This window comes from Polistes fuscatus, unplaced genomic scaffold (assembly GCF_010416935.1).
Source record: "Polistes fuscatus isolate 324 unplaced genomic scaffold, CU_Pfus_HIC Scaffold20, whole genome shotgun sequence".
Classification (NCBI taxonomy): Eukaryota; Metazoa; Arthropoda; class Insecta; order Hymenoptera; family Vespidae; genus Polistes; species Polistes fuscatus.
Genome location: NW_025113097.1, coordinates 217027 through 236301, shown reverse-complemented (window position 1 = coordinate 236301; position 19275 = coordinate 217027). Strand labels below are relative to the sequence as shown.

At 29.1% G+C, this 19275-nt stretch overlaps 1 long non-coding RNA gene across 1 annotated transcript; it reads right to left on the bottom strand.

Annotated features, from left to right (window-relative positions):
- Positions 1–8478: 8478 nt before the first annotated feature.
- LOC122517467 lies at positions 8479–8750 on the bottom strand. The gene is made up of 2 exons (XR_006303864.1): positions 8718–8750; positions 8479–8635 (listed from the first exon to the last, which is right to left on the bottom strand). It is a non-coding gene; the product is annotated as an uncharacterized LOC122517467 (long non-coding RNA).
- Positions 8751–19275: the final 10525 nt, after the last annotated feature.

The window sequence follows — 19275 nt, the reverse complement described above, 5'->3', positions numbered from 1 at the left end:
TTCACTACGTTAAGAAGAATCCAACAAGACTTTAATCATGAAAGATTTAGGAAGACAACGTCGACAGTTTTCCGTTCTCACTCTGAAAGGAAACCATGTACTATAATATTATATCAAAATAATTCAAGAAAAAAAGCATCCTGATTATTACAAATTTAAAAGACAAATAGGAATCATATTATATAAGGGATTCTTTTCTTATACAAATTGTATTGCCAAGCCTCGTACCAGGTAATGTAAGATATTATTGTTAATCGTCTTACTAGAAAATATTGAGGACTTGTATTAACTAATTTCTTCTTTGTAGAAATTCCGTGGGAATCATTTTGCAAATAGAATGCAGCAGCAGTTTAAAGGATCTTTTAAAAGGCAAACATAAATTTCTTGTATTGGGAATAAACCAATATTGTAATATTTTCTAAAAAAATATTTATTCAAAGTATTAAAGATCTGATTCTTTCTGCAAAGGTGTTTAATCAATGTACTGGAAAAGAGAGCGTATGATTTTTCACTACGTTAAGAAGAATCCAACAACACTTTAATCATGAAAGATTTAAGAAGACACTGTTTAACGTGCTCCGTTCTCACACTGGAAGGAAACCATGTACTATATATTATATCAAAATAATTCAAGAAAGAAAGCATCCTGATTATTACAAATTTAAAAGACAAATAGGAATCATATTATATAAGGGATTCTTTTCTTATACAAATTGTATTGCCAAGCCTCGTACCAGGTAATGAAAGATATTATTGTTAATCGACTTACTAGAAAATATTGAGGACTTGTATCAACGAATTTCTTTTTTGTAGAGATGCCATAGGAGTCATTTTACAAATAGAATGCAGCAGCAGTTTAAAGGATCTTTTAATACTCAAACATAATTATCTTGTATTGGGAATAAACCAATATTATAATAATTTCTAAAAAAATATGTATTCAAAGTATTAAAGATCTGATTCTTTCTGCAAAGGTGTTCAATCAATGTACTAGAAAAGAGAGCGTATGATTTTTCACTACGTTAAGAAGAATCCAACAACACTTTAATCATGAAAGATTTAAGAAGACACTGTTTAACGTGCACCGTTCTCACACTGGAAGGAAACCATGTACTATATATTCCATCAAAAGAATTGAAGAAGAAATGCATCCTGATAATTACAAATTTAAAAGACAAATAGAAATCATATTATATTAAGAATTCTTTTCTTATACAAATTGTATTGCCAAGCCTCGTACCAGGTAATGAAAGATATTATTGTTAATCGACTTACTAGAAAATATTGAGGACTTGTATCAACGAATTTCTTTTTTGTAGAGATGCCATGAGAGTCATTTTACAAATAGAATGCAGCAGCAGTTTAAAGGATCTTTTAAAAGGCAAACATAAATTTCTTGTATTAGGAATAAACCAATATTGTAATATTTTCTAAAAAAATATTTATTCAAATTATTAAAGATCTGATTCTTTCTGCAAAGGTGTTCAATCAATGTACTGGAAAAGAGAGCGTATGATTTTTCACTACGTTAAGAAGAATCCAACAACACTTTAATCATGAAAGATTTAAGAAGACACTGTTTAACGTGCACCGTTCTCACACTGGAAGGAAACCATGTACTATATATTCCATCAAAAGAATTGAAGAAGAAATGCATCCTGATAATTACAAATTTAAAAGACAAATAGGAATCATATTATATAAGGGATTCTTTTCTTTTACAAATTGTATTGCCAAGCCTCGTACTAGGTAATAAAAAAAATTATTGGTAATCGACTTACTAGAAAATTTTGAGGACTCGTATCAATGAATTTCTTTTTTGTAGAGATGCCATGGGAATCATTTTACAAATAGAATGCAGCAGCAGTATAAAGGATCTTTTAATAGGCAAACATAATTATCTTATATTGGGAATAAACCAATATATAATAATTTCTTAAAAAATATTTATTCAAAGTATTAAAGATCTTATTCTTTCTGCATAGGTGATCATTCATTAAACTAGAAGAAAGGAAAGATAATTTTCAATTAGATAAGAAAAATCGAAAAACACTGTAATCATGAAAGATTTAGGAAGACACAGGTGAAAGTGTTCCGTTCTCACACTGGAAGGAAACCATGTACTATAATATTCTACCAAAAGAATTGAAGGAAACCATGTACTGTAATATTCTTTCAAAAGAATAGAAGAAGGAATGCATCATGGTTATTATAAATTTAAAAGTCAAATAGGAAATACATTGCATTAGGATATTCCTAACATATATAAAGTATATTATTAGTATTGTACTTCGTAATTGAAAATACTATTATACATCGACTGGCAATAATTTATCTAAAGGAAACTATTCTTTTTGAATAATAAATTGTTAAAGCAGAAAGGCCATAGATAAGAAATATTGAAAAAATGTCTTAATTTCGTAAATCTAAAGGAGAAGAAAATAATGCTGTCAGAAAATTAAATTCTACTGATCATCAAAGTCTTTCACTTGCTTTTTAAGATTAACTGTACTTGTGCTATATAATTTCTAATAAGGATCATTCATTATTTAATGGTACGTTGATAGAAAAGAAATACTAAAAACATTTCTAGTATTTTTCTTATCTATACAACAGAGAATATACTGTAGATTTTTCAATTTTACATGAGATAGTGTAACAAACTAATAGTTTCATTTCCTTTGTAGGGTTTTTTGTGCAATTTCTTAAATGAAAAAGAGATTAAAGGAATATTCTAGTAGCACAAAATTTGGGTAGAAAAGAAGAAACTGTAGTATCATGAAGAAACATATCACACTATTATGCCACATTGTGGTGGCATTACATAATATAAAATGTATTTGTTGTTTCGTTTAACGATTGCTAGATAAATCTTTTTTTAAATAATATGCTTATATATTTGATACCGGGTGTGATTTCATAAGTGAAGATACGAAATGAATTATTTACTACATATATCTATAATTTAAAGCGCAGAGTAGTGTTTTAATAGCTCAATAATGTAACAAATTCATTGTAATTTTTAAGACGTGTCATACCATGATTGTACATTTAATATTACTTATTAATATATATTTTCTAAAAATATTTGTGCATTAGCATATTTTATTTACATATACGTAAAGTATAATATAATTAATTTAACTATCATTAATGAATTAAAATAAAATTTAAATGTTTGGCGAATTTTATAGACTCCTTGGAATAATGTATAAGAGATAATTAAAAAAAAAAAAAAATGATAAAAAATATCACATTCTAATTTTCGTCACAGTAAAATATCTTTTTAGGTCACTATTGAGAAATATTAATATTCTAATTTTTTTGAAAAAATGATTATTTTATTCTCTTCCTTTTTTTCTATATTCATAGAACTAATATTATAAAAGACTATAAATAATATTTAATAGCTTGGAAAAATATTAATGAATGTATTTATCGATATATATATATCTATATATACTGTGAAAGGCATTTAAATGCCACCCTCGAATCAAAATTTTGACGTTTTTCTGATTTCACATAGGAATCCATATGTTCCGGTATTTTAAATCCGGTATTTTAAATTTGTCGTGACGTCACAAAAATGAAAATTTGGTATAGGATCACAGGATGATACAAGAGCTCTTCGAAGAGAGTAGGAAACGAGAGCGCTGATTGGTTGATAAATAGCCAATCAGCTTCAATATATGCCTAAAGAGCGCTGATTGGTTGATAAATAGCCAATCAGCTCTCAATATATGGCCTAGAAGAGCGCTGATTGGTTGATAAATAGCCAATCAGCTCCTAATAGTGCGCTGATTGGTTGATAAATAGCCAATCAGCTCTCAATATATGGCCTAGAAGAGCGCTGATTGGTTGAAAACTGGCCAATCGGCTCTTATAGATTTCTGATTGGTTGATGCTGGGTCTATTATCAACCAATCAGCGCACTTGTTTCCTATTCTCTTCGAAGAGCTCTTGTATCATCCTGTGATCCTATTACCAAAATTTCATTTTTGTGACGTCACGACAAATTTAAAATACCGGATTTAAAATACCGGAACATATGGATTCCTATGTGAAATCGAAAAACGTCAAAATTTTGATTCGAGGGTTGCATTTAAATGCCTTTCACAGTATATATAGATATTATATATATCGATAAATACATTCATTAATATTTTTCCAAGCTATTAAATATTATTTATAGTCTTTTATAATATTAGTTCTATGAATATAGAAAAAAAGGAAGAGAATATAAATAATCATTTTTTCACAAAAAATTAGAATATTAATATTTCTCAATAGTGACCTAAATAAGATATTTTACTGTGACGAAAATTAGAATAATGTGATATTTTTTATCATTTTTTTTTTTTTTAATTATCTCTTATACATTATTCCAAGGAGTCTATAAAATTCGCCAAACATTTAAATTTTATTTTAATTCATTAATGATAGTTAAATTAATTATATTATACTTTACGTATATGTAAATAAAATATGCTAATGCACAAATATTTTTAGAAAATATATATTAATAAGTAATATTAAATGTACAATCATGGTATGACATCGTCTTAAAAATTACAATGAATTTGTTACATTATTGAGCTATTAAAACACTACTCTGCGCTTTAAATTATAGATATATGTAGTAAATAATTCATTTCGTATCTTCACTTATGAAATCACACCCGGTATCAAATATATAAGCATATTATTTAAAAAAGATTTATCTAGCAATCGTTAAACGAAACAACAAATACATTTTATATTATGTAATGCCACCACAATGTGGCATAATAGTGTGATATGTTTCTTCATGATACTACAGATTTCTTCTTTTCTACCCAAATTTTGTGCTACTAGAATATTCCTTTAATCTCTTTTTCATTTAAGAAATTGCACAAAAACCCTACAAAGGAAATGAAACTATTAGTTTGTTACACTATCTCATGTAAAATTGAAAAATCTACAGTATATTCTCTGTTGTATAGATAAGAAAAATACTAGAAATGTTTTTAGTATTTCTTTTCTATCAACGTACCATTAAATAATGAATGATCCTTATTAGAAATTATATAGCACAAGTACAGTTAAATCTTAAAAAGCAAGTGAAAGACTTTGATGATCAGTAGAATTTAATTTTCTGACAGCATTATTTTCTTCTCCTTTAGATTTACGAAATTAAGACATTTTTTCAATATTTCTTATCTATGGCCTTTCTGCTTTAACAATTTATTATTCAAAAAGAATAGTTTCCTTTAGATAAATTATTGCCAGTCGATGTATAATAGTATTTTCAATTACGAAGTACAATACTAATAATATACTTTATATATGTTAGGAATATCCTAATGCAATGTATTTCCTATTTGACTTTTAAATTTATAATAACCATGATGCATTCCTTCTTCTATTCTTTTGAAAGAATATTACAGTACATGGTTTCCTTCAATTCTTTTGTAGAATATTATAGTACATGGTTTCCTTCCAGTGTGAGAACGGAACACTTTCACCTGTGTCTTCCTAAATCTTTCATGATTACAGTGTTTTTCGATTTTTCTTATCTAATTGAAAATTATCTTTCCTTTCTTCTAGTTTAATGAATGATCACCTATGCAGAAAGAATAAGATCTTTAATACTTTGAATAAATATTTTTTAAGAAATTATTATAATATTGGTTTATTCCCAATAAAGATAATTATGTTTGCCTATTAAAAGATCCTTTATACTGCTGCTGCATTCTATTTGTAAAATGATTCCCATGGCATCTCTACAAAAAAGAAATTCATTGATACGAGTCCTCAAAATTTTCTAGTAAGTCGATTACCAATAATTTTTTTTATTACCTAGTACGAGGCTTGGCAATACAATTTGTAAAAGAAAAGAATCCCTTATATAATATGATTCCTATTTGTCTTTTAAATTTGTAATATCAGGATGCTTTCTTTCTTGAATTATTTTGATATAATATTATAGTACATGGTTTCCTTTCAGAGTGAGAACGGAAAACTGTCGACGTTGTCTTCCTAAATCTTTCATGATTAAAGTCTTGTTGGATTCTTCTTAATTTAGTGAAAAATCATACGCTCTCTTTTCCAGTACATTGATTGAACACCTATGCAGAAAGAATCAGAACTTTAATACTTTGAATAAATATTTTTTAAGAAATCATTATAATATTGGTTTATACCAATACAAGATAATTATGTTTGCCTCTTAAAAGATCCTTTAAACTGCTGCTGCATTCTATTTGCAAAATGATTCCCACGGAATCTCTACAAAAAAGAAATTAGTTAATACAAGTCCTCAATATTTTCTAGTGAGTCGATTAACAATAATATCTTTCATTACCTGGTTACGAGGCTAGGCAATACAATTTGTATAAGAAAAGAATCCCTTATATAATATGATTCCTATTTGTCTTTTAAATTTGTAATAATCAGGATGCTTTCTTTCTTGAATTATTTTGATATAATATTATAGTACATAGTTTCCTTCCAGTGTTATAACGTAGCACGTTCACCGGTGTCTTCCTAAATCTTTCATGATTACAGTGTTTTTCGATTTTTCTTATCTAATTGAAAATTATCTTTCCTTTCTTCTAGTTTAAGAATGATCACCTATGCAGAAAGAATAACATCTTTAATACTTTGAATAAATATTTTTTACGAAATTATTATAATATTGGTTTATTCCCAATAAAAGATAATTATGTTTGCCTATTAAAAGATCCTTTATACTGCTGCTGCATTCTATTTGTAAAATGATTCCCATGGCATCTCTACAAAAAAGAAATTCATTGATACGAGTCCTCAAAATTTTCTAGTAAGTCGATTACCAATAATTTTTTTTATTACCTAGTACGAGGCTTGGCAATACAATTTGTAAAAGAAAAGAATCCCTATATAATATGATTCCTATTTGTCTTTTAAATTTGTAATAATCAGGATGCTTTCTTTCTTGAATTATTTTGATATAATATTATAGTACATGGTTTCCTTTCAGAGTGAGAACGGAAAACTGTCGACGTTGTCTTCCTAAATCTTTCATGATTAAAGTCTTGTTGGATTATTCTTAATTTAGTGAAAAATCATACGCTCTCTTTTCCAGTACATTGATTGAACACCTATGCAGAAAGAATCAGAACTTTAATACTTTGAATAAATATTTTTTAAGAAATCATTATAATATTGGTTTATAACCAATACAAGATAATTATGTTTGCCTCTTAAAAGATCCTTTAAACTGCTGCTGCATTCTATTTGCAAAATGATTCCCACGGAATCTCTACAAAAAAGAAATTAGTTAATACAAGTCCTCAATATTTTCTAGTGAGTCGATTAACAATAATATCTTTCATTACCTGGTTACGAGGCTAGGCAATACAATTTGTATAAGAAAAGAATCCCTTATATAATATGATTCCTATTTGTCTTTTAAATTTGTAATAATCAGGATGCTTTCTTTCTTGAATTATTTTGATATAATATTATAGTACATAGTTTCCTTCCAGTGTTATAACGTAGCACGTTCACCGGTGTCTTCCTAAATCTTTCATGATTACAGTGTTTTTCGATTTTTCTTATCTAATTGAAAATTATCTTTCCTTTCTTCTAGTTTAAAGAATGATCACCTATGCAGAAAGAATAACATCTTTAATACTTTGAATAAATATTTTTTACGAAATTATTATAATATTGGTTTATTCCCAATAAAAGATAATTATGTTTGCCTATTAAAAGATCCTTTATACTGCTGCTGCATTCTATTTGTAAAATGATTCCCATGGCATCTCTACAAAAAAGAAATTCATTGATACGAGTCCTCAAAATTTTCTAGTAAGTCGATTACCAATAATTTTTTTATTACCTAGTACGAGGCTTGGCAATACAATTTGTAAAAGAAAAGAATCCCTTATATAATATGATTCCTATTTGTCTTTTAAATTTGTAATAATCAGGATGCTTTCTTTCTTGAATTATTTTGATATAATATTATAGTACATGGTTTCCTTCCAGTGTGAGAACGTAGCACGTTCACCTGTGTCTTCCTAAATCTTTCATGATTAGAGTGTTGTTGGATTCTTCTTAACGTAGTGAAAAATCATAGTCTCGCTTTTCCAGTACATTGATTGAACACCTATGCAGAAAGAATCAGATCTTTAATACTTTGAATAAATATTTTTTTAGAAAATATTATAATATTGGTTTATTCCCAATACAAGTTAATTATGTTTGAGTATTAAGAGATCCTTTAAACTGCTGCTGCATTCTATTTGTAAAATGATTCCCATGGCATCTCTACAAAAAAGAAATTCATTGATACGAGTCCTCAAAATTTTCTAGTAAGTCGATTACCAATATATATTTCATTACCTGGTACGAGGCTTGGCAATACAATTTGTATAAGAAAAGAATTCTTAATATAATATGATTCCTTTTTGTCTCTTAAATTTTTAGTAATCAGGATGCATTATTCTTCAATTCTTTTGATAGTATATTATAATACATAGTTTCCTTCCAGGGTGAGAACAAAACCCTTTCCACACTGTCTTCCTAGATCTCTCACGATTACAGTGTAGTTGGATTTTGCTTATCGAATTGAAAATTATCTTTCCTTTCTTCCAGTTTAATGATTGATCACCTATGCAGAAAGAATAAGATCTTTAATACTTTGAATAAATATCTTTTAAGAAATTATTATAATATTGGTTTATTCCCAATACAAGATAATTATGTTTGCTTATTAAAAGATCCTTTAAACTGCTGCTGCATTCTATTTAAAATGATTCCCATGGCATCTCTACAAAAAAGAAATTCGTTGATACAAGTCCTCAATATTTTCTAGTAAGTCGATTAACAATAATTTTTTTTATTACCTGGTACGAGGCTTGGCAATACAATTTGTAAAAGAAAAGAATCCCTTATGTAATATGATTCCTATTTGTCTTTTAAATTTGTAAAAATTTAAGATTGTAACGTTCTGATTTAAACATTATTTCAATTTTATGTAATTGTTTAAACTAATATACGTTTGTTTTTACGTCCCTATGCAATGATGACTTTGGATAATAAAATTTTTATCCAGAAAAATATCACATTAAAATTATTTTATATTCAAAGTATATTAATAAGTATGTAATGTTTAAACCAGTACATATGTGTTTAAACAATCTGAAATATAAAGAGATTGCATTAGAATATTAAAATAATATTTAAATAATCGATAGGAATGTCTATTGTTGTCTAAAAGATCGGAATATATGATCTATGTACCGTCCCCTTCGAAATCGATCGTTGAAATGAGACGTTGTCCTCTATGAAAGTACTTTTAATAAATGTTGTTTATAAGACTTTCCAAACAATGCGCATGTGTATAAAGGGTGTCATACATCTAATACATAATCTTTAAGATTAAAACGTTATGATTTTCATATTTTTATCTATTTTATGTAATTATTATAATGCTTCTGAGCAGTGGTGACTTCGAGGGTAAAATTTAGCTGCAATATAAGAAAAGTGCATTAGTGCATTAAAATAATTGTTAATGTATACGTAATGTACACGTATATGTAAATGAAAAAATAAAGTACATTTCTCTAAACAATTATACAACTAATATATTCAAACAATTAATAAACAATATACTAATGTAAAATGTGAATTATTGAAGTATACCATTATGATAGAAGAAAGCTGAGGTGTTTGCACGTTTAAGTATTATATAAAAATTGCCTGGATTCATTTTAAAATCTTGTAAACTCTTCTTTTATGTATGTACTTGATACACAAAACAATAAGAAAGCCTAATAGATGCTGTGCTTTTTCAAATCTTCAAATACTTGCAAATCTGAAAATCATATGATTGTTTTAGTAAAGTATCAAGCAAATTGAACGAGTCTATATATGTATATGTATGATATTTGAATAAGATGTCACTCTCCCTCTCTCTTTTCCCTTCTTATACTTTTTATATTACTCTTCTTTATGTTATAAAAGAAAAGAGATATACTTACCACAACTGATATCAATATAAAAAAGTAAACACAATTATTAATTAGATAAAAAAGTAAACACCATCAGACTGAGACTGAGTATATGCATTCATGCTGTTTTCTACCAATGTTTGAAAACCTAAAAAAAAAGTATAAAGTAACATAGCATTGGTATAATAAAGAAAATTCAATATATGAGTGTTTTGTATACGTGTAACACGTTCCTTGTTGATATTCACAAAATAGTGTGTAGAATAAGGACAATATACACTAAAAACTTTATAACATTGCACTGAAAACACAATTATATAGAAAAGAAACCACGTTATAGAAATCTTTAAAACAAATGATATAAAGCACTATAGCCATCCTTAAAGAATTAAAATAAATTAAAACAAAACAATTGACATCTCTCATGCCAACCATGAAAGTATAAATTCCCATACTCTGTATTGATATGGAAAAACTCTCGTTATTTTAATTCTTGAAGGATGGCTATAATGATGTATGTCAATTGTTTTTAAAATATCTGCAACGAGGTTTCTTTTCTATACGATTCTGTTTTTCTGTGTGGTTTCTAGTGTATAACCTCCTTATTTTATTTCTTATTTTTTAAATATTATAAAGGAACGTTTACACCTAATAGGAAAATAAAATTATTTTTGATTTATTAAATAAATAAATTTTGTGTGTATTTCTGTGCAGTGTGATAAAGTTTTTAGTGTATACTATCTTTATTCTACACATTATTTTTTAAATATTAACAAGGATAACTTGATACTTTACTAATACAGTCTTATGATTTTCAGATTTGCAAGAATTTTAAGATTTGGAAAAGCACAACATCAATTAGGCTTTCTTATTGTTTTGTGTATCAAGTACATACATAAAAGAAGAGTTTACAAGATTTTAAATGAATCCTGGTAATTTTTTTGGTATTTAAATGAGCAAACACCTCAGCTTTCTTCTGTCATAATGGTAAACTTTAATAATTCACATTTTCCATTTGTATATTGTTTATTAATTGTTTCAATAGATTGGTTGTATAATTGTTTAGAGAAATGTAACAATTAATATAAGTTAACAATTATTTTAATGCACTAATGCACTTTTCTTATATTGCAGCTAAATTTTACCCTCGAAGTCACCACTGCTCAGAAGCATTATAATAATTACATAAAATAGATAAAAATATGAAAATCATAACGTTTTAATCTTAAAGATTATGTATTAGATGTATGACACCCTTTATACACATGCGCATTGTTTGGAAGGTCATATAAACAACATTTATTAAAAGTACTTTCATAGAGGACAACGTCTCATTTCAACGATCGATTTCGAAGGGGACGGTACATAGATCATATATTCCGATCTTTTAGACAACAATAGACATTCCTATCGATTATTTAAATATTATTTTAATATTCTAATGCAATCTCTTTATATTTCAGATTGTTTAAACACATATGTACTGGTTTAAACATTACATACTTATTAACATACTTTGAATATAAAATAATTTTAATGTGATATTTTTCTGGATAAAAATTTTATTATCCAAAGTCATCATTGCACAGGGACGTTAAAACAAATGTATATTAGTTTAAACAATTACATAAAAATTGAAGGAATGTTTAAATCAGAACGTTGCCATGTGATAAAGTTTTTAGTGTATATTGTCTTTATTTTATTCGTTATTTTTTGAATATTAACAAGGAACGTATACACCTAATAGAAAAATAAATTAGATAAGAATAATTATTAATTGGATTAATAATTAGATAATTATAATTGATAATAAAATTGATATTTAATTGATGTAATAAATAAATTATGTATGTTCTTCTGTGCGGTGTGATAAGGTTTATAGTGCATATTGTCTTTATTCTTTTCGTTATTTTTTAAATATTAACAAGATACTTGTACCTTAAATAGAAAAATAGAATAAATTTTTTATTTATTTAATAAATAAATTATCATATCTAGCTTGACTAGCGTGGTCATGAAGAAAGCCGAGTTACGTACGTGTGACAAGGAAGCTTGTGTGCGTGAATTTCTATATGATAATTTGGAATTTCTGATTGGTCACTTATTTCTGCAATAATTATCAGCCAATCAGGGCTCTTTGCTGATCATTCTTCTTCCTTTTCGCGGCGTCGGTGCTGGAGATCGGACGGATGCTACGTCGTCCCGTTAATCTCAGGTAATTAAAAAATATTTTCTAACGTAAATAATCTTCCTATATACTAATAGATTCTTCTAGCAAATGACTTCCAAATGATATAATCGAAAGATTACGATAATGTCGAGGATAAAGAATATTTGCGTAGAAAAAAATTCCATGTACATTGGTATGCATTTTTCTACGCAATATATATATCTTGTTTTACGGCATCATTTCTATGGATATCGACTTATAATGTTCAATTTTGATTGTTTGGATTAATAAAGTATATATTTCGACAATTTTTATGTTCCTATATCCTATTTTTAACTATTCGATATTTTTCTATAATAGGTGGAAAAAATGCAAAATCTCAAGTAGCCATTGGTCAACGGATTTCGCTACTTTTTTTGAAAGTTGACTACCACGCATACTACCGCGCGCAGCAGATGCGCAGCAGAGGCAACGCAGTGGCAACGGCAGGGGGCGCAGGGGAAAGGTAGAGGAAACGCCATTTTCTGTCAGCTGTATATGTTCCAGCGTACTGCGTCATCTCGTTTAATTCAGGTAATTGAAAAGTATTTACACCTTTCTATATATATCAAACGATAGCTATAAGCAAGATTTCCATACGTGAGTATTTTCAAAACGAAATATTGAAAAGTTCGATAGATATCTGTGAGAATATAACATCGATATATCTCGATATCCCGCCAAATCTCACCAATGTTACTTAACAATATTTCTTCTAATTTCCAGTTTTTTTCATGGTATCGATAATTACTACCATCTCTAATGATGCTCTAATTAATTTTTTCATAATTATCTATTCAAAGATCGTATTTCGTATTAAATTCGATTCCTGTAACATACACACACATACAGCATATATTCATAAGTATAGGTAGCTCGTACACATACACTCATATTTTGATTTTCTTTATGTTATACTAATGTAATCTTTTTTTTTCCTTTTTTAGGTACCGAGCATTAGGAGAGAGTCCAGCAGGAATACATATACTCAGTCTAACAATTGTGTTTACTCTTTTTTATCTTCATATTCATCGAGGTAAGCGTTATTCTTTTTTTAAACCATACAGAAATGTATACAAAGAGTGAGAACGAAAGTGAGAGAGAGAGAGAGAGAGAGAGGAGAGAGAGAGAGAGAGAGAGAGAGAAGAAATAAGAAAACAAAATATTCTATCTACGGGCAATAACGAATGTGTACGTATATTCCAGGAATTTCTCGAAGTGAGAACAGAAGAAACGAAGACAGTCGAAAACAAAACGAAGACAGCCGAACGTTCGACATGAAGGACGCGATTACGTGTTCATTCCAGATCATTCCTTCAACGAGCTAACAATAAGATCTAACGACGTGACGTATTAAACTATTATATATATATATATAACGTTATCGATTTTATTAACAATTTTTACTGATATTAAATACTTTATATGTATTTTATACAAGTAGTGAGATAAAGGCAATTAATATTGCTTGAATTTATATTGATTCTTTATGATAAAAGATCTTTAAAAGTGTGCAATGCCTTCAGGAATGATTCACAGGATATATTGTTCTATAATCTTTTTAGTATGTTTCAGCTTTTCAGAGTTTTATTTAATTTTATTTTATTCATCGTCATCCTAAGGGTAGGATACCCATCCTGCAGTCATCAATGAAGACTAAAAGTAAGTATATTTTCCTATTAAACGTTTCTATGATAACTTTAATGGTTTTTTATTATAACGATGATATTAATTGTTCTTTTTCTTTTTCTGTTTCAGAACATCATTGCAATCGAGCGCGTAGGCAATGAGGTACTCGTGTGTTGCATCGTAAAAATAAAATACAAAAGAATCGGAAATAAAGTCAGTGTTGATCGTCGCATGTTAAAGTTTCGTTTGCTCGGTTAAGAAACTCCGTAAGTTTCTTTTATTCGGTTTAAACGTGTGCTCATCGTCATCCTAAGGGTAGGATACCCATCGTGCATTCATCAATGAAGAATAAACGTAAGTCAATTTTTATTTTAAACACTTTCTCAATAATTATAATAATTTTTTTACTTACAACAATGATATTATAATTTTGTTTTTATTTCTGTTTCAGATCATCATGGGAATATATCAGTGTTGGAAGTGTTTGTGAATTGTGTTTGTGAAGTGTTGCAAGTGTTCGTGCATTGCTATCGTGCGCGAAGCAATATACGGGAGTGTTGTATCGTAAAATATAATTAAAATCACGGATTAGAAGCACGTTCGTTCGTTATTTCAATTCCGTCGCGTTCGCGAACTATTTTTGAAATTTATATTAAATTAACTGCGACCAATGCAGTAATTGCATTAGAGTTTGTTCGAGTAAAGTTGTATTTTTATCTTTAAACAGTCGCACAGACTGTTCGCGTATTAGAATCAGTGCATCAATGAAGATTTTTTTACTTGCATTGACTGTGTGCAGAGCAGTCTTTGGAAGCCAGTTGTAGAATCAGTGATCGGGCGCATAATAAATTAAAATCATACGCGAATTAAAGCAGTGTTGTTCGCCGTATAATAAAATTTCGGTTTCGCGATAAGAAACTCATCTATAGTTTTATTTTCGTTTATACCGCGTTTTTAGATTCACGCGAGGTGCATCGCCATGGTGCAATTGAATTTCATCCCATTGGAATGCATTGTAAGTATCTATTTTTATTTACATTTTATTCGATTTTTTTTAATATGATTTTGGATTATATTGCAGATAACTATCGTTATGTTCTATTTTATGTTACAGATAAGACAATGGATTTCCTTACTTTGCAAAGATGTGGAATGAATTCTTCGATGGATCTTCGATGGATCTTCGATGGATCTTCGGTGGATCTTCGATGGATCTTCGGTGGATCTTCGATGGATCTTCGATGGATCTTCGGTGGATCTCCTTCAATACCAAATCGAGGAATCCTTCGATCGCCAGACACAATACTTGCTGCGAAGTAGGAGTGTTTTGGAGCCATCGTAGAACTTCTTATGCCGTGAGTTAAAATTTAAAGTCCCTCCGGTGCTCAATCATGTCGAGGATGAAAGGTCCTAATCGGCACGAGTTACTGGTTGTAATTATTCCAATAAATTAGTGACGAGCACATGAGTAATTCCTTTCTAGGAGTTACTCATGAAAATTGTATATTATGTATATTGTATTGTATATTTTATATTAGTTCAGGATAGGTTTTCTTGTCTCACCGGTTAAATTCATTTAATTAATAATGCAATTAATAATGCACTTTCTTTTTATTACGTGTTTTGTTCGTGGTTAGTAGTGGTGAAATCGAGCATTTATTTACTCGTTTTGTCCAGAAAAGCATGTAATAAATGTCTTACATGCATTGCTTCGTACTTAGTTTATCTAATCGCGATTAATTGATATATCGATACTTCGATATATAAATAAATGAGCAAGAAGACAAACTCATTCGCGACGGATAGATTCTAGCAGTTAAGTGGTGGCTCAAAGCCCAGTTCTTTTATTAGAACAGCCAACTTAATGAAAGGAGTCGTCCGAGGTTTTGAAATCTATTAAAAGATATTAAAAGATATTAAAAGATATTTTTATCAAATAAATTGTAGAGTCCTTAGTCGCTTAGATGAATTTTTATAAAAATGTATATTTATATGTTATGTATATGTGTTTTTAATCATATTTTTTAGATCAGGATTTTCAGCTTCTAATGTACTAATCTCCCGTTTCTCCCCCCTATCTTTCTGCGTTCTCATCTATACGTGTGCCCAGGTGCTACTCGTATGGGTGAGAACGGTTAGTATAGGTTTAGTTTTAAGTTTTTCCCCTATTGGCGGCTGTCATTGTGCTAGTGATTGCACGATGTACTTTACACCTGTGTGTGCGTATTAGGTAGTGTACTGTACATCGTTTCGTGATAGTTTTTAATTAATAATATTTAATATTCTTACTTAGTAGCACACCTAGAGTTAGGTGTAATATGAAAAATACACATGGTTGTATTTTTCTATTTATATAAATTTTTCTTATTTTTTTTTTTGTATATATAAACGTTTTGAATAGTAGAGTTACCGCATTTATTTGTGGAAACTTGATATACTTGTATATTACTAGTATGCATATATACTAGTATGTACCAGTATTTTTGTTTTAGTCTTTTATGCAATAATTAGCCTTGGCAGTCGATTACAGCATTGGTACGTACTCCCATAAGTTTAGAAAACACGCGTCGAACTAGGGTGTCGGGGTGCCCCGGGGCATGCTCTCTAGTTTAGGCTTTTGCACCCTGGTGGTATGTGAGAGAATCGTGGAGTGAGTGGGTGGGTACGTATGTGTATTTGCTCTTTTAAATATGGGTAATTGGCAGGCAGGTAGCATACTTCTTTGAGCGAATGTGAAAACTTTAATTTTAAGTAGGTAGGACCCAGGAAAGGCACTAGGCTTACTTTCACTCCGGAGTGGAAATTCCGCCTCCTGGTTTAACAGAATGTTACAAAAATTTTTTTTTTTATTCATTCCATTATGCTTCCTTTGTAAATTTATTTTGTAACTCTTCTGTAATTTTTATTATGTATCATGAGATTCAAAGGAATTTGCAACGATTTGAAAGATTTATTTCTATTTCGATTCTATCTCGAACGAGATAGAGTCGAACAAATTCGCAAATACTTTGGATCCATTTGATACTTAGTTTTAAGTATTGTAATATTAGCACTTCGCACAATCGCGATTTTCTCAATTAGAATTATAACGAATGAATGAAATTAAATATTGCAAGAAAATGCATAACATTTATTGCATTATTTATTTCAATTCTATTTTATTTTTTGATATTAAAAGTGCGACGTGTTATTAGGTCATCGATAATTATCTGCTTGGACATTCATTTAATTGTGCTCGTTATATGTCAATAAACTCTAAGTTCATTGATGGTCCACGAGCTTTAATAACTAACGGAAAATGTAAAGTAATTTTTTAATAATCGAGAATTAGAATTATCAAACAAAATATCAATTAATTTGCGAAAAAAGTACGAGATATCTTATCTTGCTCGAACGTAGAAATTGTCCAATGCAGTTTTCAGGGATGAAGAAAGAAGAGGCTAAATGCCGAAGAGGCTAATGCCGAAGAGGCCCCCACTTAATTGTGGCTGAAGAGGGCAACTACATAGACTATTAAGTTATTTTCAAAGGTTCAACAATAAGTTCGAACTTTTCGAAAATAGCTCTTTAGTCATATTTTATATTCTATTGCATTATTATTTGCTCGTCATTAATTTGTAATTGTAATTGGATGATGGACCATTCCATCTCCTTGGCACATCAACTGTGTGCCATATCGTCCAAAAGATGCATATGTGTTTAGTAGAGTCAGAAATATTACAATTTTGTAATTAAATTTTGAAGCTTAAAAACGGGTAAATATTACAGTAATTTCTCTTTTCTGTTTCGTCTTTTAAATTTTTCACTTTGATCGTATTTATAAATTTGCAATTTTTCTTTTCTATACAATGCAGTTTAAAAGTATCTCATATAATTAATAGATATTATTTTTTTATTAACTTAGTATTCTTTTTTTTCCTATTTCTTTATTTTTATTTATTTTATATAATGTAAAATCACGCGTTTAAATTTAATTTTATTGCAACGGTAATTAGAGATTTGATAAAAAGTAATAAAGGATTCAATTGAAGAGTGCATCTGCGATTGGACCACTTATATGTTAGGCTATGTATCACTTGCTGTAGACGATATAGTTGCTTTGTTACAGTGATCAGTTGGATTTATCATCAACCTTCGATTCTTTTTATTTGAGTGGCTTAAATTGCTTCATTTAAATTATATAAATGCATTTCGAAGGCACACACATTTTTTATATAAATTAAATATATTAATTAAATTCTATATTACAATACTATACTATATATACTATGCAAAGTATATGTCATATACTATCATATACTATCAAAGTATATTGCATTTTTTTATATTATTGTACCGTGTCGTATTACGTATCTACTAGGACCCATTGATGCTCAGGTTAATAACTAAGATGAATGTAGTTACGCGAAGATAAGATTCCTAATTTTTCAAAATTTAGATGTCTAATTTTTCCTAATCTTCGTCGATAATATTTTATATTAATAGTCGTGACGGTCAATATTAATTAAGTAGAAAACGTGATTAACAACTGGTTATGTTTTATAAATAGGTACCTACTATTACTGACGGTCGGTGTTGTAATAGTAGAATACTACAACTACCGACGGTCGATAAAGCTAGGTAGAGCACTACTTTTACCGATATCGCCTTAGCTGGCCTGCTACTATAGTGGCTTTGGCGAATATTATTTCCAGGTCGATGTGGCACTATAGGGGCTCACTTGACTAGCTCACTTGCTCACCCTTTGAAATAAATAATCTTCATATAGTCATTTATATTTAAGTGAAATATTGAAGTTTATGTACGTTGAATATATTTTTATGAAAAATTATAATTTAATCATTAGGAATCTTTACGTAAAACATACGAACTTTCTTTCTATACGGTTGTTAATCTTAAAACATGTACAGATTAAAGTACTGCTTTTATATACGGTGACTGTTGAATAACAGACTTTGAATTAACTTCTATTATATGAGAAATAACTGCCTCACAGTAAACCCCGTGTATGTTGGCAGCACACAAGTTTACAAGTTATACGCACCAATTACAAAAAGTGAAAGATGCGCACGATAGTTTGTGCAGATAAAAATGTAACGAGGTCATATTCGATCACTAAATTTTACTCATCATATTTATTTCATACCGGGCGCCTTATATGAAAATCAATTCTTAAGAAGTACACTCGAAAAAGAGAAAGAGGAAGGAGAAGGTAAAACTGAGTTGTTTGGAAAGCTTTGAAAATGCTGGCGGAGAGTATACGATCGTGGTGTGAACGAAATGGCAATAAAGACTATGGGTAACGAAGAACAGAAGAAAAAGAATAAGAAAAAGGAGAGAAAAATAAAAGAAAGAAGAGGATGATGAGGTGGAGAGGTGGTTGGCTAAGGGGGTGGTCTAGGAAAAGTAAGGGGAAAAGGAGAAGCGAGACTTCGTGGAAAGCTTAATTGTTTGGTCGCG